Source organism: Oncorhynchus nerka, linkage group LG7 (assembly GCF_034236695.1).
Source record: "Oncorhynchus nerka isolate Pitt River linkage group LG7, Oner_Uvic_2.0, whole genome shotgun sequence".
NCBI classification, from domain to species: Eukaryota; Metazoa; Chordata; class Actinopteri; order Salmoniformes; family Salmonidae; genus Oncorhynchus; species Oncorhynchus nerka.
The window spans coordinates 72,836,117-72,860,345 of NC_088402.1; the positions used below are offsets into that span (position 1 = coordinate 72,836,117).

At 41.8% G+C, this 24,229-nt stretch overlaps 1 long non-coding RNA gene across 1 annotated transcript; it reads right to left on the reverse strand.

The window, feature by feature from the left end:
* Positions 1-7,099: 7,099 nt before the first annotated feature.
* Positions 7,100-9,437, reverse strand: LOC115132832 (uncharacterized). The gene is made up of 2 exons (XR_010464406.1): positions 9,132-9,437; positions 7,100-8,609 (listed from the first exon to the last, which is right to left on the reverse strand). It is a non-coding gene; the product is annotated as an uncharacterized LOC115132832 (long non-coding RNA).
* Between the last annotated feature and the right edge of the window lie 14,792 nt (positions 9,438-24,229).

A 24,229-nucleotide genomic window follows, 5' to 3' on the forward strand; every position in this document is an offset into this window, starting at 1 on the left:
AATTGTTCCCTCAATCTACGCACAATACCCCATAATGACAAAGTGAAAAAAGTTTTTTAGATTTTTTTGCAAATGTATTCTTCGGTACAAGTCTCAATGACCATGAGTGGCCCAGCCAGAGCCCAGACTGGAACACGATCAAACATCTCTGGAGACCTGAAAATAGCTGTGCAGCTTGAGAGGATCTGTAGAGAAGAATGTGACAAGCTTGTACCATCATACCCAAGAAGACTTGAGGTTGTAATCGCTGCCAAAAGATGCTTTAACAAAGTACTGAGTAAAGGGTCTGAATACTTATGTAAATGTGATATCTTTTTTTGTTGTTGTATACATTTGCAAAAATATATATATATTTTGCTTTGTCATTATGGGGTATGGTGTGTAGATTGGGGGGGGGGGGGGATTTAATCCATTTTAGAATAAGGCTGTAACGTAACAAAATGTGGAAAGTCAAGGGGTTTGAGTACTTTCCGAATGCACTGTAACTAAGAAACTTGGGCTTAAAAAAAAAAAATCTAATTGGTATTTTGACCAATCAGATCAGCTCTTTAAAAATTCTGATGTGAAAAGATCTGATGTGATTGGTCAAAAGACCAATTAGTGAAAAAAACATCAGAACTTGTCTGCCTTTGTAAACACAGCCTAGTTTACATTTACCACATGAATAGTACTTCAAACTCAAAGTCGAAATTCAGTTTAACCAATATTTATATGAGAGATAGGAGTCATTAGCTGCTGCCAAGGCAGTATCTACTCTTCCTGGGGTCCAGCAACATTAAGGCAGTTATATACGATTTAAATTATTACATGACATTACATTTTATATCAGCCCACATATCTATGATAAAAAAATCAATGCGTGTGTCTGTGTCTCTTCATTGTCCCCGCTGTTCCATAAGGTGTATTTTTATATTTTAAAAGAAAAAAAGAAAATTACACTGCTTGCATCAGTTACCTGATGTAGAATAGTTCCATGTAGCCATGGACTATGTAGTACTGTGTGCCTCCAATAGTCTTTTCTGGACTTTGGGATTATGAAGAGACCTCTGGTGACATGTCTTGTGGGGTATGCATGGGTGTCGGAGCTGTGTGCTAGTAGTATAAATAGGCAGCTTGGAGTCAGTAGTGCAGATGCGATAAAACTAGGGCCTGTAGGACCTGCCTTGTTGATAGTGCTGTTAAGGCAGAGTAGAGCTTTATTATGGACAGACTTCTCCCCATCTTAGCTACTGTTGCATGAATATGTTTTGACCATGACAGTTTACAATCCAGGATTAGTCCAAGCAGTTTAGTCTCCTCAACTTGCTCAATTTCCACATTATTCATTACAAGATTTATTTGAGGTAGAGAGTTTAGTGAATGATTTGTCCCAAATACAATGCTTTTACTTTTTGAAATATTTAGGACTAATTTACTTCTTGCCAGCCATTCTGAAACTGACTGCAGCTCTTTTTTAAGTGTTGCGGGGATTTCACTCACTGTAGTAGCTGACGTACATAGTGTTGAGTCATACATAGACACTCAGAGCCAGTGACAGGTCATTAGTAAATATTGAAAAAAGGTAAGGGGCCTAGACAGCTGCCATGGGGAATTCCTGATTCTACCTGGATTATGTTGGAGAGGCCTCCATTAAAGAACACCCTCTGTGTTCTGTTAGACAAGTAACTCTTTATCCACAATATACAGTGGGGCAAAAAAGTATTTAGGCAGCCACCAATTGTGCAAGTTCTCCCACTTAAAAAGATGAGAGAGGCCTGTAATTTTCATCATAGGTACACTTCAACGATGACAGACAAAATGAGGGGGAAAAATATAGAAAATCGCATTGTAGGATTTTTAATGAATTTATTTGCAAATGATGGTGTAAAATAAGTATTTGGTCAATAACAAAAGTTTATCTCAATACTTTGTTATATACCCTTTGTTGGCATTGACAGAGGTCAAACGTTTTCTGTAAGTCTTCACAAGGTTTTCACACACTGTTGCTGGTATTTTGGCCCATTCCTCCATGCAGATCTCCTCTAGAGCAGTGATGTTTTGGGGCTGTTGCTGGGCAATACGGACTTTCAACTCCCTCCAAAGATTTTCTATGGGGTTGAGATCTGGAGACTGGCTAGGCCACTCCAGGACCTTGAAATGCTTCTTACAAAGCCACTCCTCCGTTGCCCGGGCAGTGTGTTTGGGATCATTGTCATGCTGAAAGACTTGAAAAATGTCCTTGCTGATGGAAGGAGGTTTTCACTCAAAATCTCACGATACATGGCTCCATTCATTCTTTCCTTTACACGGATCAGTCGTCCTGGATCCTTTGCAGAAAAACAGCCCCAAAGCCTGATGTTTCCACCCCCAAGCTTCACAGTAGGTATGGTGTTCTTTGGATGCAACTCAGCATTCTTTGTCCTCCAAACACGACGAGTTGAGTTTTTACCAAAAAGTTATATTTTGGTTTCATCTGACCATATGACATTCTCCCAATCTTCTTCTGGATCATCCAAATGCTCTCTAGCAAACTTCAGATGGGCCTGGACATGTACTGGCTTAAGCAGGGGGACACATCTGGCACTGCAGGATTTGAGTCCCTGGCGGCGTAGTGTGTTACTGATGGTAGGCTTTGTTACTTTGGTCCCAGCTCTCTGCAGGTCATTCACTAGGTCCCCCCGTGTGGTTCTGGGATTTTTGCTCACCGTTCTTGTGATCATTTTGACCCCACGGGGTGAGATCTTGCGTGGAGCCCCAGATCGAGGAAGATTATCAGTGGTCTTGTACGTCTTCCATTTCCTAATAATTGCTCCCACAGTTGATTTCTTCAAACCAAGCTGCTTACCTATTGCAGATTCAGTCTTCCCAGCCTGGTGCAGGTCTACAATTTTGTTTCTGGTGTCCTTTGACAGCTCTTTGGTCTTGGCTATAGTGGAGTTTGGAGTGTGACTGTTTGAGGTTGTGGACAGGTGTCTTTTATACTGATAACAAGTTCAAAGAGGTGTCATTAATACAGGTAACGAGTGGAGGACAGAGGAGTCTCTTAAAGAAGAAGTTACAGGTCTGTGAGAGCCAGAAATCTTGCTTGTTTGTAGGTGAACAAATACTTATTTTCCACCATAATTTGCAAATAAATTCATTAAAAATCCGACAATATGATTTTCTGGATTTTTTTTCTCTCATTTTGTCTGTCATAGTTGAAGTGTACCTATGATGAAAATTACAGGCCTCTCTCATCTTTTTAAGTGGGAGAACTTGCACAATTGGTGGCTGACTAAATACTTTTTTTGCCCCACTGTAGCTGTGGGTTTAAAGCCATAACACAAACGTTTTTCCATCAGCAAACTTTGATCAATAATGTCAAAAGCCGCACTGAAGTCTAACAAAACAGCTTTTTAATCGACAATTTCTCTCAGCCATCAGTCATTTGTGTAAGTGCCGTGCATGTTGAATGTCTTTCCCTATAAATGTGCTGAAAGTATTTTATCAATTTATTTACTGTAAAATAGCATTGTATCTGGTCAAACAATGTTTACCAAAAGTTTACTAAGGGTTGGTAATAGGCCGATTGGTCAGCTATTTGAGCCAGTAAAGGGGGCCTAACTATTCTTGGGTAGAGGAAAGACTTTTGCTTCACTCCAGGTCAGAGTGCCCACACTTTCTTGTAGGATTAGATTGAAGATATGGGAGTGGCAATAGTGTCTGCTATTATCCTCAGTAATTTTCCATCCAAGTTGTCAGACCCAGGTGGCTTGTCATTGTTGATAGACAACAATAATTGTTTCATTTCTTCCACACTCACTTTTTGGAAATCAAAATTACAATGCTTGTGTTTCATAATTTGGTTAGTAATACTTGGATGCATAGTGTCGGCATTTGTTGCTGGCATGTCATGTTGCTGGCATGCCTAAATGTACTAATCTTGCCAATGAAAGTCATTAACGTAGTTGGCAGTATCAATGTGTTTTGTGATGAATGAGCCAATCAGATGAATCTGATTTAATGAATGATGGAGCTGAGTTTGCCTTTAAGGGGCTCCAAAGCTTTTTATTATCATTCTTTATATAATTTATCTGTTTCATAGTATAGTTTCTTCTTTTTATTCAGTATAGTCACATGATTTTTCCATTTGCAGTACGTTTGCCAATCGGTCGTGCAGCCAGACTTATTTGCCATTCCTTTGACCTCATCCCTCTCAACCATAATTTAAAAAAAATTATTCATCAATCCACAGGAATTTAACAATTTTCACAGTCATTTTCTTAATTGGTGCATGCTTATTAGTAACTAGAAAAAAGCAATTTCACAAATGTGTCAAGTGCAGCGTCTGGTTGCACCTCATCACACAGCACAGACCAGCAAATATTATTTCCATCATCAACATAGGAATCACTACAAAATGTATTGTATGACCTCTTATACACTATATTAGGCCCAGCCTTTGGAACTTTGGTTTTCCTAGATATGGCTATTATATTGTGATCACTACAGCCGATGGATTTGGATATAGCTTTAAAGCAGATTTCGGCAGCATTAGTAAAGTTGTGATCAATACATGTTGATGATTTCATTCCTGTGCTGTTTGGTTGACTGACAACCTGAACCAGGTTGCTGGCACTGGTTACAGTTTGAAGCTTTTCATTGAGTGGCCAGCTTGATGAATGCCAGTCAATATTAAGGTCACATTGAAATGTTGTTGATATCAAATACATTATCAAGCATTTCACACATATTATTCAGACACTGACTGTTAGTACTTGGTATATAGCAGCTTCCAAAAAGAATGGGCTTTAGGTGAGGCAGGTGAACCAGTAGCAATATTACTTCAATAGTATTTCATGAGATCCTCTCTAACCTTTACAGAAATGTGGCACTGTATATAGGCCACAACACCTCCCCCATTGGCATTTCTGTATTTTCTGTTGATGTTATAGCCATGTACTGCTACCACTGTATCACAGGTATTATCTAAGTGAGTTTCAGAGATAGTCAGAATACGAATGTCATCTGTTACTAGCAAGTTGATTTTCTGAACCTCGTTTCGTAGGCTGTTTATGTAGGCTATTTTTCACACTTTTCTGGGATGCTTTATTGTATTTATTGCTTTACTGGGAGGCTTATCAGAAGTAGACATGAGAATGTTATTTATGTTGGAGCTGATAAACTAGGTTACTTACATTGTGACTGCTACCGCCCCTGGGATAATGTATATTTGCTGCAGCATTACTACAACTCAGCGACACAATGGTATCGGAGCTGGGCTTGGGTCATTGATAAGTCATTGTCTCAACGCAGCCTTGAAATGCGTGGACAGAGTCCAGGAGCCAAGATGATTTGGATGTACTCTGTCATTCCCGTAGAGCATCTTCTGTTTCCAGGTGTCAAAGTTATAAAAGTTATTCCAACAGAGCTATAGTAAACGTTACTCCGTCCATATCTCTGGACGATATCCAAACAGGGATCTAACTAGAGCTAGTCAAGCTCAGGACCCAGAACTAGATCCATAACAGTTGGTGATGGTAATAACCCACTTCTAGCACTGCTGATGCATATCAAATGTTATGTTTTACATAAGTACAATTTAGTGTTTACATGTTGTTGCAAGACAAGCATGATATAGAGAAGCAAGATGGGTGCCTCTTTAACCTTTTTTAATACTGAAGATAAGTGATAGACATGTCTGCTGTAATACAGAGGCTGATACAAAGTACTTTACAGTATTTATCACACCAGTATTTTATGTTAGCTGAGCCAATATTTCTATGCATGCCTACATTCACTTTAAGAGGAGTCTCGTGACATGATAGAAAGAAAAACAAATACACTACCTGACCAAAAGTATGTGGACACCTGCTCGTCAAACATCTCATTCCAAAATCATGGGCATTAATATGGAGTTGATCTCCCTTTGCTGCTATAACAGCCTCCACTCTTCTGGGAAGGCTTTCCACTAGAGGTTGGAACATTGCTGCAGGGACTTGCAGCAATGCAGAGCATTAGTGAGGTCGGGCACTAATGTTGGGCGATTAGGCCTGGCTCGCAATCAGCGTTCCAATGAATCCCAAAAGTGTTCGATGGCGTTGAGGTCAGGGCTCTGTGCAGGCCAGTCAAGTTCTTCCACACCAATATCGACACGGGGGCATTGACATGCCGAAACAGGAAAGGGCCAACCCAAGCTATTGCCACAAAGTTGGAAGCATAGAATCATCTAGAATATAATTGTGTGCTGTAGCGTTAAGATTTCCCTTCACTAGATCTAAAGGGCTTAGCCTGAACCATGAACAGTCCCAGACCATTATTCCTCCTCCACCAAACTTTACAGTTGGCACTATGCATTGGGACAGGTAGCGTTCTCCTGGTATCCACCAAATCCAGATTTGTCCGTCGGAATGCCAGATGGTGAAGCGCAATTCATCACTCCAGAGAACGCTTTTCCCCTGCTCCAGAGTCCAATGGCGGCGAGCTGAACACCACTCCAGCCGACGCTTTGCATTGCGCATGGTGATCTTATGCTTGTGTACGGTTGCTCAGCCATGGAACCCAATTTCATGAAGCTCCCGATTAACAGTTCTCATGCTGACGTTGCTTCCAGAAGCAGTTTGGAACTTGGTAAGTTTTGTAACCCGAGGACCGACGATTTTACACTCTTCAGCATGCGGCGGTCCCGTTTTGTGAGTTGTGTGACCTACCACTTTGCTGCTGAGCAGTTGTCGCTCCTAGACATGTTCATTTCACAATAACAGCAGTTACAGTTGACTGGGAAACTCCAGCTGGGCAGAAATTTGACAAACTGACTTGTTGGAAAGGTTGCATCCTATGATGGTGCTATGTTGAAAGCGCTTCAGTAAGGCCATTCTACTGCCAATGTTTGCCTATAGAGATTGCATGGCTGTGTGCTCGATTTTACACGCCTGTCAGCAAAGGGTGTGGCTGAAGTAGCGCGATCCACTAATTTGAAGGGGTGTCCACATCATTCATTTATATATATATATATAGTAAAGTGTTAAATCAAGAAATTAGTAAACCCATTATCATTTTTTTTTAAATACATATTTACAATCTACAGCCTGAGGTAGTTATGCAGAACTCAAATCAGAGACAATATATCATTTCATAGCAGTTTGACATAGACTCTGGAACTTTAATTGTTACTCCAATTCAACAGAATTATTCACTTAACACGGACTATAGATATTCCTAATTCATAAACAAAAAAACTCAGGATTATTTACATGTACATACATTGGTGAGGGCAATTTCTGGACAATTTAATGGTTGAGAACCAGCAAGAAACACTACAGGCCTCCATGATCGTAATCTAAAAAGTGGATGAACATGATTTGTTATAAAAATGAGTTTTGAATGTGTAACAGAAGAGTAAGATAGTTTAACAGCAAGTCATTTAATAATGTATAGACAGTCTAATTAGCCCTTTCTTCACAATGGATCAAGTATAATTGAATGAATGAATCATAATCCAAAAAAATATATCCACAAAAAAAAAACATAACATTTCAGAGGACTGTTAACCATTTTAAATGCTTGACAAAATATTTTCTAATCATTATCACTGGTGGAGAGAAAGTTCTTATTTTCTCAAACTCAATGAAGGAATAAATACCAAAATCATGATGTGATGCAAAACAAGTGTTGAGGTATAAGTCCTTTTATGAAACAGTGCATCCACATGGGTGGAGAAGAAACAGAACAATGTTCATCTTGTTTTTAAAAATCATGATCTAACTGATTATCCCATTTGTTTCATCATGCAGGATCAAAGAATAACCTCGATGTCATACGCAACTTTTTGAAATTTTTCTCCTCTAGTTAACAACACAGGCCAAAGTTCCTCTTGAGGCACAGAATGTACTTTCTCTGCTGTGCCTGGATGCTTGACTCTCCTCTTTTTCTTCTTCTTCTTAGAATGATCATGTTTGGTTGAGAGATTATGGCTCTTCTTGTTAAGCTTCTTAAGCTGCTTGGGTGTGAGTGTGACCTGAATGGGAGGTGTGGGTTGCATCGTGGGCATGGATTCGAACCCAGGTCGAGGCTCGAGGTCAGGTTGAGGTATGCCATTGGGGTACTCGTGACGCTGGCAGAAGAGTACGCCACACTTTCGGCAGCGGTACGCCTCCTCTTTGGCATGGATGGTGTGGTGACGCTTTAGGTTGTGGTGTGTGGTGAACGAGCGCTCACACTGGTCGCAAGGAAAGGGGCGCTCCCCTGTGTGAACCCGCTGGTGCTCAGTGTAGTGGCTGCGGCTCAGGAAACGTTTCCCACACACACCACAGGGAAAGGGCCTTTCTTCGTCGTGGAACTGTTTGTGTCTCACCATCTGAGGAAAAGAGAAGAAGTTCTGGCCGCACACCTCACAGGTAAATCCTCCAACTGGGATGGCATTAGCAGAGTGGGGGGCCGCTTGTATGGTTTTAGGGAAGGTTCTGGTACGATGAAAGGAGTCGATGGGACACTCCGTTTTTGTACTTTCAGGTTACCAGTAGATTCTGTTTGAAGAATAGCCATTGCAGCCTCGCGCACTTTGAAAACTGCAGCACCTGCTGCAGCCCTCTTGCCCAACCCAACGGGCCCAATTTCTTGGTCAGCCATGTCTACCTACTCCACCCAAAACCCTGGCAAAAAAGATGAGTCACAAAATAAATTAGAGGTAAAAGGACAGAAAACTCGAAAGTACAGTAAAAAAAAAGAAAAGAAGTTTGATGTTAACAATGAAACATGTGCCCATACCATAGGGCAAATATATGATATATATTTAGCCATTTGTAATACTGCAATGTAGCTAACTAACGGTATTAAGCCATTATTCACCTAGCCAGCTGCCCAGTGTATCTTCGTACCTTCAAACAAACTTACTGTAAACTGAAATGCGTGTCAAGTACAGAAAGACACTGCGACTGGTTGTAACTATCAAGAAAGAGCGTGGATTGTAGCTAACGTTAGCTTCCTAGGATAGCTTGCTAGTATAGCTAATAACATTTGTGTTGGCTCGTTGTAGCTAATCGTTAGTTAGCAAGCAGCTAAAGCGACGAGGCAGATTTTTCAAGAGGGTTGCTGGACCATCAACATTTGCACGTCTGCAATTCATATACACATATGTTATACAAAGAGGTGGCAGTTAATTGAAAAATACTTACAGAAAATAAAGTTTAACGCTATAAAGGTGTCAGATGAAATTACACAAACGACAGCAAACTATGCAACTTTCATGGCAGTGTCGAGCGCTTTTTGTATGTTAGGTGCATCACTTACTCACTCCCCCAGAAACTTAAGCACCCAATTTTGGTCCCCGTGTATGGCTGTAATGGTTCCGTTCCTACAGTACGTATGGCTGTACTGGTTCCGTTCCTACAGTACATGCATACGCCTTTAAAAATATCGATGTGGATCTATATAACAAGTTACAATATGATGATATCTATATAACAGGTTTTGCGTAGTTTTTTTTTACACGTTAACACACCTGCAACTAGCCTAAACAGCCGATAGAGGTCACTATTGATCTGTTTCTAGACGGCTCACTATAAAAAAAATAGAAAATAAACGACAGGTAAATAACGACCACTAGCGCCTGTGCAGGCTAACTTGCAACCTGGCCGTGAACGTGTACTTTGTCTTTGCTGTGTTTGAGAGCATCAATTCTGCTCAGGCGTGAAAGTAAGATGTTTTTAAATTACATCTGTGTGTAGACTAATATAATTGAACAAATAATTTAAGAACAATTTTAAAAATGTCAGTCTCCCTCACAAGTTGGTGCTTGATGCAGTTCTTCAAATATTTCGCCAGAAGTCACTGTTGTCTGCACAATACAAATGGTTGTGAAAAGATTTATACTCCCTATCATTTAGGATTACACAAATTGCTTAATTTTTTGACCCAAATAGGTCTAGAGGAAGCACACCATTTTTTTTAACAAGGCATATCAGTTAAGAACTAATTCTTATTTTCAATGACGGCCTAGGAACAGTGGATTAACTGCCTGTTCAGGGGCAGAACGACAGATTTGTACCTTGTCAGCTCGGGGATTTGCACTTTCAGTTACTCGTCCAACGCTCTAACCACTAGGCCACAATAAAGTGTGTATAAACATAGACATAACCTGTCACTGGGTATTTCAGATGGTATAGTCATAACCAGCACTACACAGCACAAAACATCAGAAGGCAGTACTGTTCACACATTTGTTTGTTTGTGTGTGTGCATGCCCGAGTGTGTGCTCGAGTGTGTGTGTGCATGAGAGAGAATGATAGGAGTAGTTTAACACCACCCCTCTGCACCTATGCCCCTGGGTGAGCTTCACAGTACTGTTCTGGGTGAATGCAACTGGGACTTCTGATAGACTGCACTCCAGACACAAGTGTGAAAATTGATCTATCATGCTGCTTCTGAAAGTTAAATCAATATATGTTTCATTTTATTCTCATTGTCATGCTGGGAGAAACAGCAGACCCCTACTAACACTAGTCTAGAACAAAACTGTGTCTTAAACTACTGTAACATTCTGTGTAATACATTATCTATTGAATGTGTTTGGAGACATAGCTGTGGAGATGCATAGATAATCTGCCTCTTGTAGAGTATGTTGTGTGTGTGTGTAAATATTTATTCAATTGTGTTTACATAACAATCCAAACCAGAATTTGGTTCAGTGGCTCATTCAAAAAAGGACTGTTGCGTCAGCTTGTATCTGAAGAGAAACAACTAGGCAGCATTAACCCCTCCTCCCTCTATCTCAAGGTAACACTCTTCCATCTGCCCCTTCCTCTTCTTGCCAATCTAAAAATTCCCTCAATAACCATGACTCTGTTATCCTTATTTTTGTCCTGTGATTCTATCTCCATCTCTCTATCTATCTCTTCCTTTAAAAAAAAACATCCCCATCTGTCTCTCAATACCTAAACAGTGGTCTGAAAGGTATTTCAAATAACCAATATTTGATGTCCATTTCCCATCTGGCCAGATGGCACCCCGACTCTGTTGTTTTATTGCGGCGTTATTCATGCCATAGTCAAGGTGATTTGCCATCTTTCTTTTCTCTTCCAAGTGTGATCATTCATACATGGTGTTTCCCTCCATTGCTCTCTCCATCTCTCAAAACAGTCTGGTCTCATATACTAAATGTAACATAGTAAATGTAAATTCAGGACACTCAAACTAGTATGATATGTTAGGTTTGGTGTGGTGTGGTTACATAACAGAAGGTTACTGAAGGTAAAAAAGAATGTAGGGTGGTTGGTCGGGGTGGATGGATGAGCATATAATGTGATCATGTGAATCTCATCATGGACAACTTTAGCATTTTATCTAATTAGCAACTTTGCAACTACTTACTACTTCTGAGCAACTTTACTACTACAGTGCCTTTGGAAAGTATTCAGACCCCTTGACTTTTTCCACATTTCTGTTACGTTACAGCCTTATTCTAAAATTCATTCAATTGTTTTTTCCCCCTCATCAATCTACACTCAATACCCCATAATGACTAAGTAAAAACAGGTTTTCCACCCCAGAGCTGTGTCTTGACACAATCCTGTCTCGGAGCTCTACAGACAGTTCCTTCGACCTCAGTACTTGATTTTTGCTCTGACATGCACTGTCAACTGTGGGAACATATATAGACAGATGTGTCCCTTTCCAAATCATGTCCAATCAATTTAATTTACCACAGGTGGACTCCAATCAAGTTGTAGAAACATCTCAAGGATGATCAATGGGAACAGGATGAACCTGAGCTCAATTTCAAGTCTCGTAGCAGAGGGTCTGAATACTTATGTAAATAAGGTATTCATTCATACTTGTACATTTTTGTACTAGCAAGTAATTACAATTGAGCAAATGAACACTGGAGTGATAGATGTGCAGATGATGATGTGCAAGTAGAAATACTGGTGTGCAAAGAGCAGAAAAGTAAATAAAAACAATATGGTGATGAGGTTGGTAGATTGGATGGGCTATTTACAGATGGGCTATGTACAGCTGCAGCGGTTAGCTGCTCGGATAGCTGATGTTTAAAGTTAGTGAGGGAAATATAAGTCTCCAGCTTCAGCGATTTTTGTAGTTCGGTCCAGTCATTGGCAGCAGAGAACTGTAAGGAAAGGCGGCCAAATGAGGTGTTGGCTTTGGGGATGACCAGTGAGATATACCTGCTGGAGCGCATGCTACGGGTGGGTGTTGTTATCGTGACCAGTGAACTGAGATAAGGCGGAGCTTTACCTAGCAAAGACTTATAGATGACCTGGATCCAGTGGGTCTGGAGACGAATATGTAGCGAGGGCCAGCTGATTAGAGCATACAGGTCGCAGTGGTGGGTGGTATATGGGGCTTTGGTGACAAAACGGATGGCACTGTGATAGACTGCATCCAGTTTGCTGAGTAGAGTGTTGGAGGCTATTTTGTAAATGACATGGCTGAAGTCGAATATTGGTAGGATTGTCAGTTTTACTAGGGTATGTTTGGCGGCGTGAGTGAAGGAGGCTTTGTTGCGAAATAGGAAGCCGATTCTAGATTTAATTTTGGATTGGAGATGTTTAATATGAGTCTGGAAGGAGAGTTTACAGTCTAGCCAGACACCTAGGATTTTGTAGTTGTTCACATATTCTAAGTCAGAACCGTCCAGAGTAGCGAAGCTAGTCGGGCAGGCGGGTGTGAGCAGCGAATGGTTGAAAAGCATGTATTTAGTTTTACTAGTGTTTAAGAGCAGTTGGCGGCCACGGAAGAAGTGTCGTATGGCATTGAAGCTCGTTTGGAGGTTTGTTAACACAGTGTCCAAAGAAGGGCCAGATGTATACAGAATGGTGTTGTCTGTGTAGAGGTGGATTAGGGAGTCATCATTGATGTATACAGAGAAAAGAGTCGGCCCGAGAATTGAACCCTGTGGTACCCCCAAAGAGACTGCCAGAGGTCCAGACAACAGGCCCTCCAATTTGACACACTGAACTCTGTCTGAGAAGTAGTTGGTGAACCAGGCAAGGCAGTCATTTGAGAAACCAAGGCTGTTGAGTCTGCCGATAAGAATACGGTGATTGACAGAGTCGAAAGCCTTGGCCAGGTCAATGAAGACGGCTGACGGCAGAACAATCTTTTATCGATGTCGGTTATGATATCGTTTAGCACCTTGAGCGTGACTGACGTGCACCCGTGACCAGCTCGGAAACCGGATTGCATAGCGGAGAAGGTACGGTGGGATTCGAAATGGTCAGTGATCTGTTTATTAACTTGGCTTTCGAAGACTTTAGAAAAGCAGGGCAGGATAGATATAGGTCTATAACAGTTTGGGTCTAGAGTGTCACCCCCTTTGAAGAGGGGGATGACCCCTGCAGCTTTCCAATCTTTAGGAATCTCAGACGATACGAAAGAGAGGTTGAACAGACTGGTAATAGGCGTTGAAACAATGGCAGCGGATAATTTTAGAAAGAGAGGGTCCAGATTGTCTAGCCCAGCTGATTTGTATGTGTCCAGGTTTTGCAGCTCTTTCAGAACATCTGCAATCTGGATTTGGGTGAAGGAGAAGCTGGGGAGGCATGGGCAAGTAGCTGCGGGGGGTGCAGAGCTGTTGGCCGGGGTTGGGGTAGCCAGGAGGAAAGCATGGCCAGCCGTAGAGAAATGCTTATTGAAATTCTCGATTATCGGTGGCGTGAATTCCTTTATAAGGAGGCACCTTGGCGGCGTAAGCAGGGCCGAGTCAGAGGAGAGTAATCTGGGGGTTTAGTGGACTCAAAAGATACTCTGTGCTGTCCGGTTGCCAGTGACCAAGAGCCCTCCTGACACTGAATTGATCACAGTGGGGATTTGGTGAGGTCTGTCGGGGTGATGGGCCAGGGGGTCTGTGTGTTCTAGGTGAAACACGGCACTTGGTGAAGCCCTATTGGAAGAAGGACCTCATTCTGTGCGTCTGTGTGATTTGTCTAAGTGACCCTCCTTGCTGTGTCTGAATCCTGGCTCAGGAAGGCCACCAAAAATTCAGAGATTTCCATACCCAACTATAACATCTTCCGTCAAGATAGAACTGCCAAAGGGGGAGGAGTTGCAGTCTTCTGCAGAGATAGCCTGCAAAGTAATGTCATACTTTCCAGGTCCATACCCAAACAGTTCGAACTACTAATTTTGAAAATTACTCTCTCCAGAAATAAGTCTCTCACTGTTGCCGCCTGCTACCGACCCCCCTCAGCTCCCAGCTGTGCCCTGGACACCATTTGTGAATTGATCGCCCCCCATCTAGCTTCAGAGTTTGTTCTGTTAGGTGACCTAAACTGGGATATGCTTAACACCCCGGCAGTCCTACAATCTAAGCTAGATGCCCTCAATGTCACACAAATCATCAAGGAACCCACCAGGTACAACCCTAACTCTGTAAACAAGGGCACCCTCATAGACGTCATCCTGACCAACTGGCCCTCCAAATACACCTCCGCTGTCTTCAACCAGGATCTCAGCGATCACTGCCTCATTGCCTGTATCCGCTACGGAGCCGCAGTCAAACGACCACCCCTCATCACTGTCAAACGCTCCCTAAAACACTTCTGTGAGCAGGCCTTCCTAAACGACCTGGCCCGGGTATCCTGGAAGGACATTGACCTCATCCCGTCAGTTGAGGATGCCTGGTCATTCTTTAAAAGTAACTTCCTCTCCATTTTAGATAAGCATGCTCCGTTCAAAAAATGCAGAACTAAGAAGATACAGCCCTTGGTTCACTCCAGACCTGACTGCCCTCGACCAGCACAAAAACATCCTGTGGCGGACTGCAATAGCATCGAATAGTCCCCGTGATATGCAACTGTTCAGGGAAGTCAGGAACCAATACACGCAGTCAGTCAGGAAAGCTAAGGCCAGCTTCTTCAGGCAGAAGTTTGCATCCTGTAGCTCCAACTCCAAAAAGTTCTGGGACACTGTGAAGTCCATGGAGAACAAGAGCACCTCCTCCCAGCTGCCCACTGCACTGAGGCTAGGTAACACGGTCACCACCGATAAATTCATGATTATCGAAAACTTCAATAAGCATTTCTCAACGGCTGGCCATGCCTTCCGCCTGGCTACTCCAACCTCGGCCAACAGCTCCGCCCCCCCCCCCCCGCAGCTCCTCGCCCAAGCCTCTCCAGGTTCTCCTTTACCCAAATCCAGATAGCAGATGTTCTGAAAGAGCTCCAAAACCTGGACCCGTACAAATCAGCTGGGCTTGACAATCTGGACCCTCTATTTCTGAAACTATCCGCCGCCATTGTCGCAACCCCTATTACCAGCCTGTTCAACCTCTCTTTCATATCGTCCGAGATCCCCAAGGATTGAAAGCTGCCGCAGTCATCCCCTCTTCAAAGGGGGAGACACCCTGGACCCAAACTGTTACAGACCTATATCCATCCTGCCCTGCCTATCTAAGGTCTTCGAAAGCCAAGTCAACAAACAGGTCACTGACCATCTCGAATCCCACCGTACCTTCTCCGCTGTGCAATCTGGTTCCGAGCCGGTCACGGGTGCACCTCAGCCACACTCAAGGTACTAAACGATATCATAACCGCCATCGATAAATGACAGTACTGTGCAGCCGTCTTCATCGACCTTGCCAAGGCCTTCGACTCTGTCAATCACCATATTCTTATCGGCAGACTCAGTAGCCTCGGTTTTTCGGATGACTGCCTTGCCTGGTTCACCAATTACTTTGCAGACAGAGTTCAGTGTGTCAAATCGGAGGGCATGCTGTCCGGTCCTCTGGCAGTCTCTATGGGGGTGCCACAGGGTTCAATTCTCGGGCCGACTCTTTTCTCTGTATATATCAATGATGTTGCTCTTGCTCCGGGCGATTCCCTGATCCACCTCTACGCAGACGACACCATTCTATATACTTTCGGCCTGTCATTGGACACTGTGCTATCTAACCTCCAAACGAGCTTCAATGCCATACAACACTCCTTCCGTGGCCTCCAACTGCTCTTAAACGCTAGTAAAACCAAATGCATGCTTTTCAACCGATCGCTGCCTGCACCCGCATGCCCGACTAGCATCACCACCCTGGATGGTTCCGACCTTGAATATGTGGACATCTATAAGTACCTAGGTGTCTGGCTAGACTGCAAACTCTCCTTCCAGACTCATATCAAACATCTCCAATCGAAAATCAAATCAAGAGTCGGCTTTCTATTCCGCAACAAAGCCTCCTTCACTCACGCCGCCAAGCTTACCCTAGTAAAACTGACTATCCTACCGATCCTCGACTTCGGCGATGTCATCTACAAAATGGCTTCCAACACTCTACTCAGCAAACTGGATGCAGTCTATCACAGTGCCATCCGTTTTGTCACTAAAGCACCTTATACCACCCACCACTGCGACTTGTATGCTCTAGTCGGCTGGCCCTCGCTACATATTCATCGCCAGACCCACTGGCTCCAGGTCATCTACAAGTCCATGCTAGGTAAAGCTCCGCCTTATCTCAGTTCACTGGTCACGATGGCAACACCCATCCGTAGCACGCGCTCCAGCAGGTGTTTCTCACTGATCATCCCTAAAGCCAACACCTCATTTGGCCGCCTTTCGTTCCAGTACTCTGCTGCCTGTGACTGGAACGAATTGTAAAAATCGCTGAAGTTGGAGACTTTTATCTCCCTCACCAACTTCAAACATCAGCTATCTGAGCAGCTAACCGATCGCTGCAGCTGTACATAGTCTATTGGTAAATAGCCCACCCATTTTCACCTACCTCATCCCCATACTGTTTTTATTTATTTACTTTTCTGCTCTTTTGCACACAAATATCTCTACCTGTACATGACCATCTGATCATTTATCACTCCAGTGTTAATCTGCAAAATTGTAATTATTCGCCTACCTCATGCCTTTTGCACACATTGTATATAGACTCCCCCCTTTTTTTCTACTGTGTTATTGACTTGTTAATTGTTTACTCCATGTGTAACTCTGTGTTGTCTGTTCACACTGCTATGCTTTATCTTGGCCAGGTCGCAGTTGCAAATGAGAACTTGTTCTCAACTAGCCTACCTGGTTAAATAAAGGTGAAATAAAAAAATAAATAAAATAAACGTGGTGAATTCCAATTATTTTAAATGTGCTAGCCATGTATGCTTTAGGATTACTCTGTGTGAGTATGTAATAGTTGTTGGACCGTTCTGTGTGAGCTGGATAGGACTACTCTGTGTGAGTAGCGGGATAGGGTTGACTCTGTGTGGGAAAACCTAGTAGTCTGTTATTTGCATGAATTTATCAATGTATCATCTGCATACATTGGAATTTCAGACCCTGTACAGACTAAAGGAAGATCATTAATGGATGTGCTGAACAGTATTGACCTTTGTGGATATCAGTGGGGGGGAAAAAAAGAAAGTTTATTTGTATTTTACGATGATGAGACAGCACCGACTTTTGAAGGATTTTAGATTTGTTTAAAAAAATCAGGATTGGTTTTTACTACATTTATATCGACAGATTGAAATTATTTAGGTTGCTGATTAAGAGTTTTTTTTAGGAGTTGATTTAACTTAATTAAACATTGTATCATGCATATACATTGATTTGATTAAAACTTATGATTAATGATTTGAGGTACAGTGGAATTATCATTAGGTTTGGTTTATAGTTTCACGTTTGAGTTTTTGAATCGATGTAGTGTAAATGAATAATAAGTGTTTTTGTGTTTTCTCCGGGAAAATGGATATTTCACTGTCTCTCTCTGGAATGTGTCCAGGGACGATACTCTTGGGGAGAGTGAGTGAAGGGAGGCCATAAACTACCACATTGGAGGGGGCCGGGAAGTTTTTTATTGTAGTGCAAAGGTATTATAGGGGCACTTTTATTTTATTTTCTGACTTTTCATTACACACGCAAATTCTTTTGATAAAGGAATGTTCTGGGAACATGGAAATACGAAAATGTTTGGAACTAGTTGATTATTGTTTGCAAATGGTTTCATATAGTGCAAAACACTGCTTTGGAGGGTTGTGTATAACCTATGACCTTCTGATGACTTTCCGTTGTGGCTTGATCACCCGCATTGGAAAGCCATTTGGATAATGAAATTATGGTCATTTGTAATACTGCTTTAAAAATAATTTGTGTAATTGGTAAATATGTTTCTTATCCATATGTGTAATTTGGACCAGTGTGAAGAGGGAGTAGGGCATTACTTTTAACTAAGGGTATGCTGCTTTAAGTCTATTTTCCTATGACCATAGGGTTAAATCATTTTTCTTTGTGGAGTTTTTTTCAGTTTAGTGATTTTAATTTGATTAGGATTATCTGAAATGTTGTTTTATATTTGTTTTCAGTTTTGTTTTACATTACTCTACGTTACATTACGGAGAGATGTGTGTAAAACATGGGGGAGGATTCAGTTTTTTGAGGGTTTGAATTGAAGTTATACAATTTAAGTGATATGTGAATGAGTGTATTGTATTGTTGAGTTTATTGTATTGTTGAGTGTATTGTATTGTTGTGTTTGTTTTGTTCTATTCCCGAGAGATATAGGTCTAATTTCTTGATCCTTGGCTCTACGATGGAGTTGACAGTGAGATGGGGAGTATAAACCAATTTGAAAGAATAGTTTCAATAGAATGTTTTGATATTCTCTGTGAAATATGTTTAGATATGTGTGTTAAGAATAATTGGTAAAAGTAATCATTTATCATGTAGTTAATGAACTGAACTAAACTGTTGTTCTGATCTGTTCTTTCGAGGTTATCATGAAAAGTGACATCAGACGGTATCTTAATGCATGGAAGAGATCATTTGGACCGAATGGTGTGTGTACCTCAAAACCCCCTCTACCTGGCTGAAGAAGAGAGACAAAGGCATTGAAGGAGGCTTTCCAAACCACTTCTACTGAGTTTCCAAACCACTTCTACAGAGAGAAAAGAACCAAGCCAGAAATTGGTGTACAGTATCAGATCTAAGCTATCAACTGATTTTCTTTCATGGTTCTGTCATACTGTGAGGAGTCCACTTGGAGTGATCATGGAGAAAGATCTGTTCTAACATTTTCTTGTGATGCTGGTATATTGGTTGACGAATGGACAAGACATGAGTGGTAAGGATGAGACATTGAAATTGGGACATTATCATGGGCTGTCCACTTTGAACTGTAAAGCTATCTGAAGAAAAACGAAGATGCCAGAAGATGCCGTGCCTGTGTAAGGGGGTTTAATCAAACTGTGCCATTAAAATAGTTTATACTTGTGTGGTATCAGATTGATTGAAGAGGTCTACACCATGTAAATCAGGTCTACACCATGTAAATCAGGTCTACACCATGTAAATCAGGTCTACACCATGTAAATCAGGTCTACACCATGTAAATTGTAGTAATTTAGATTAAGAATGCATTGAGATACTGATCTGTATTATAATCATGATTAAAAAAGTTAATAGTAGAATTATGGGATAATTATACTGTATGTAAATCTGCTAATATTGATGTGTGTTAAATTGAGGTTTTTACTTTAAGTGATAATGACCCATTTGAATCACTGAGGAATGTTGGATAAATAGTTGGGTTGTTACTTATGATTTGGAATATGAATGATTTCACTGCCCTATTCTCTATTCCTGAGTATATTTCTGAGCATGAGTACTTAGAGGGATGTCTGTCCTATATGTTGTGAGGAGGCCTGTGTTTAGACACTGTTTCTCATGTAACTGAAAGAGCATAAATATGTTATGTTTTTATTTTTCCTCAAATGGATTATTCTGTGTTATTAAAACATGTGCAAGGTTGTCTTGTAGAATAAAGGTTGTAATCTTAGTTTCAGAAGGGAGAAAGCTTACATATAAGCTAAGGTATTTGACATTAAGGGGATTTGAATTTTAAAATATTGAGTATGTAATTAATATTCTGATTCTTCAAAAGGGACTTAGTCCCGAGAGGGGAATGTCGTGGAATTATCAGAATTTGTTGGTAACATTTGTAAGATGTTTAATATTCATCAAATGTGTGTAAGTTACTTCTCATCAGAATGGTATTTTTGTATAATACTGTGGTGAGGTGGCAGTTATCTGTTCTATGTCAGGACTAAGTTGCATGGGCCGCAGAGAGGGGAGAGGTCAAAGTGTCATCATGTGTAAACATATATTTTCGGTGTGGCAGTGACTCCCTACTTTTCTCATGGGGGGGAAAGGAGGGTGGAATCATTCTATGCTCCCTCTTTGTTGACCTGTAGGGTCACTCTCCTCTCCGTGAGTTTGTCCAGGAGTTTGTATTTAGAGTGGGTTGTATATAAATGACAATTTGATATATGCCTGTTGATATGGAGGATTTGGTTTATGGTTTCTGGGGTTTGGGAAAGGAGACAAAGCTGAACGATGAATTATGTCTATGCTGTCTGACTATGGGTGTCTTTGCTATTAAAGGAACTCAGTTGCATTGCAAGGGGGCTCTCGGAGGATTCACTGGGAGACACTGAATTTATCTGAGAGTCACAGGATTGTGATAAGAGCTCATATAATTAAAGATGGACTTTTATAACTAACTCTGACGTGTGTGTGTGTGGTTTGCTCCCATGATTTGGTAAATAGAGGAAATTTCCACGACAAAGGTAACAGGAGGGAGGACAATCATCCTCTCCATGCTGTTGTTCCCTCATTGCTGCCACACTCCCCACTTGCCTGGCTGATTAAGTCAGTATTTCCCTTCTCTCTTGTGCTTTACGGTTCATTTCATCAACCTTACTCTTTCCAGTCAATGACCGAAAGGACCCCAATTTATATAACACCTCTACCTATGAGCCATCAATGACCTTTGTGCTTATTCTCCCATTACCTGTCTGCCATCCAGTCTAGAGGTGTTGTTACCTCGTTGTCATGTTAAAGTATGTTGACAGGCTGTTGTGTTTACACAGGCAGTCCCACACAGCCCACAGGCTCAGCCTCAGCCATGGAGAGACTGAGCTGTCTGCCACGCCATCAGTCAGCCATGTGCTGAAGGGGTGAGCCACTACAATGCAATTACAAATTCATTTCACCCAGGCAAGGCAGGCAGTCTTCCCTCCCCCTCCATCACTCTCCTCCATCTCCCTCCCTACCTCCTTCTCAGGCACCCCTGTCTTCCTCCACTGCACACAGAAATCCTCTCCATTTCCTCTCTCTTTCTGCCTCCTCATCCCCTTCCCCTCTGCTCCCTCATCTCTCATTTTCCCTCTTGATTTCTTGTTACCCTCTCCCCTGTCAACTGTAGGTTCAGAGAAATCCACTTAATGCAGCATAAAGGCCAACAGTGGAAAGGAGAGGTAGAGCATGAAAGAGGAATAGAGAAGATATCAAAGGGGAGGGGAGCAATAGAAAGAAACCTGAATAAACATGAACTACAGGGGAGGAAAGACTTGGAGGGGTTTGATATTGCCGAGCTTTCTGGGGTCCCCTGAATGAGGAATGAAGGGTTGTATTTGGCGCATGTGACGAATAACATTTGATTTGATTTGCTTTGAAGCAGAGGCTGGCACTAATGATATATTGATCTGACACAGCCTGGGGTCACATAACTCTGACTGTGGGACTGGCTAAGAGAGAGAAAGACAGATGTTTATTTTCCCTTTTGTACTATTTGCACATAATGGACATCTGAAATGTGTGTAATGTTTACTGAATAATTGGTTTATTTTTATTGTTTATTTCACTTTTGTTTATTATCTATTTCACTTGCTTTGGCAATGTAAACATTTCCCATTTTAATAAATCCTTTAAATTGAATTTAATTGAATTAAGAGAAAGAGAGAGACAGAGAAGTAAAGCTATCTTTAAGAAAAACAGAATGTGTAATTTAGCCTATTAAACAAACAAAAAAACGATGTTTCAAGTGAAAAATAGGCAGGTCTGATGCCGAAAAATAAAGTCAAATTCTTGCCTTCTTCACCCATATTTTATTTTTGTACCGCTACATGGCAACAAAGTAATGAACTACTGAAAACACTACCTAGATTTAAATTGAGTTCAACTCCCACCAAGCTACTGCTAAATGTAGTTCAATTACTATTTGAAATACATGTTCACTACTCCCCAATACTGCAATTGACATCCCATCATGCTTAGGGTCATGTATAAAAAGGCCCAGGTGTCTGTTATTTTGCTTACCATGGCTAGTAGAAGAGATCTGTAACTTTGAAAAAGGGGTCTCAAATGAGCATAGGAGGTTTAAAGAGTGTGTGTGTGTGTGTGTGTGTGTGTGTGTGTGTGTGTGTGTGTGTGTGTGTGTGTGTGTGTGTGTGTGTGTGTGTGTGTGTGTGTGTGTGTGTGTGTGTGTGTGTGTGTGTGTATCTTAGTCACCAGATTTCAACCCAATTGAACTCTTATGGGAGATTCTGGAGCAACACCCTGAGGCAGCGTTTTCCACCACCATCAACAAAACACCAAGTTATGGATTATCTCATGGAAGAATGGTGTAACATCCCTCCAATAGAGGTCCAGACACTTGTAGAATCTATGTCAAGGCGCGTTGAAGCGGTTCTGATGGCTTGTGGTGGCCCAACGCCCGATTAAGACAATCTATGTTGGTGTTTCCTTAATTTAGGCAGTTACCTGTATGAAGGTAAGCGAGTTAAACCTTTTACCCTGTCAAACATTCAAACATAGAGAGAGGGAGGTCATGACCAGATGAGCTCCCACATTTTCCAGCAGGTTTTGTGCTGCTACCATGTTGTGTTACGTTGTGTTGCTACCATGCTGTGTTGTCATGTGTTGCTGCCTTGCTATGTTGTCATGTGTTGCTGCCTTGCTATGTTGTTGTCTCAGGTCTCTCTTTATGTAGTGTTGTCTCTCTTGTTGTGATGTGTGTTTAGTCCTATATTTATTTATTTATTCTTATTTTTAATCCCAGCCCCCGTCCCTGCAGGAGGCCTTTTGCCTTTTGGTAGGTTGTCATTGTAAATAAGAATTTTTTCTTAACTGACTTGCCTATTTAAATAAAGGTCAAATAAAAAAATAAAAAAACACCCATTGGGTTGTTAACAGCCTGCTGTTTGACTGAGAGCTGAATTACTCCGGTGTTCTGTTGTCATGCTGTCAAGCGCTCCAGCTCTTATGCTACACCAACAATCTGTACTAATATTATGGACCCTCAGTTTGACAGCTACTCAGTCTCCACCCCCACCATGTATTTGGCTCAAGCTAATAGTAGAGCCTTTCAAATAACAATGACATTTTGTCCGAGGCATGGTGTAGGCCTATGCTGCAGTGAAATAAAATGAGTCCATTCATGTTGCAGTGAATTGAAATGAGTTCAGGGTCCAGGTCTGTGTTCAGTATCATTAATATCAGAGCAACTCCCTGCAAGAGCTGGAGATCAGGCATTTAGGAGGAGGAGAGTGTCTGGGGAGCACATTAAGGTGAGATCACTGTAAAGGGAGAGAGGGTGGGGGAGAGGGGATTAATGGTATTTTTTTTTCTCAAGGTTCCCTCTTCATGTGTCGAGGTGTGTGTGTGTGTGTGTGTGTGTGTGTGTGTGTGTGTGTGTGTGTGTGTGTGTGTGTGTGTGTGTGTGTGTGTGTGTGTGTGTGTGTGTGTGTGAGAGAGAGAGAGAGAACTGCAAATGTATTCACCAGCAGAGGTGTTGCCATCAGAGTATTGATTCTGGAACCCTCTGCTGAAATATAAATGAAACAAACAGATTGGAAAATACATCAGTCTACAGAGGCGATGAAGAGATAGACTCTTTAAGAGAAGATGTCATCGGAGATCCTGAAGTCGTAGACGTGTTTATACACTTAGATGAGTCTGGGGTCACAAGGTTCTAGGTCTCCCTTGGAAATCTAATGAGCTATTCATTTAAATAGTAGCTGTAGTTCATTTCATAAAATGATCCCCTCCTATCCTCCAATTGTGTCCATAGAACCTGATGTGGTCGTACCTGTGGCTGTTTCTTAGGGTCTATGTGGTTCCGGATACTGTGAACAGGGGTCAGAGTAGGGATTAATCCAAGCATAGGAGTTAAAGACTCTTGCATGTTGTGGTCCCTCTAAGCACTTCCTTTCATTAGTCATTTCTCTCTAAGCCCTCATCCTTTTGCCTGCTACTAGTAATCTCTATCCCCACCGGAAGGAGAACTCTAAAGCTGCCACCTCCTTACTTTCCACTTTTCACTTTTCTCTCTCTGTCTCGTTGTTTTTTCATGCTGTGCAGTCTTTGCCCTCCACAAACATTCTCTCACCCCGCTACTTCAGTCTCTCCCTGCTCCTGTCCACCCACCTCTCTTCCCCTCACTCATGGTCTCACTCTCCACCCTCTCAATTCCCCTCTCTCATAACTT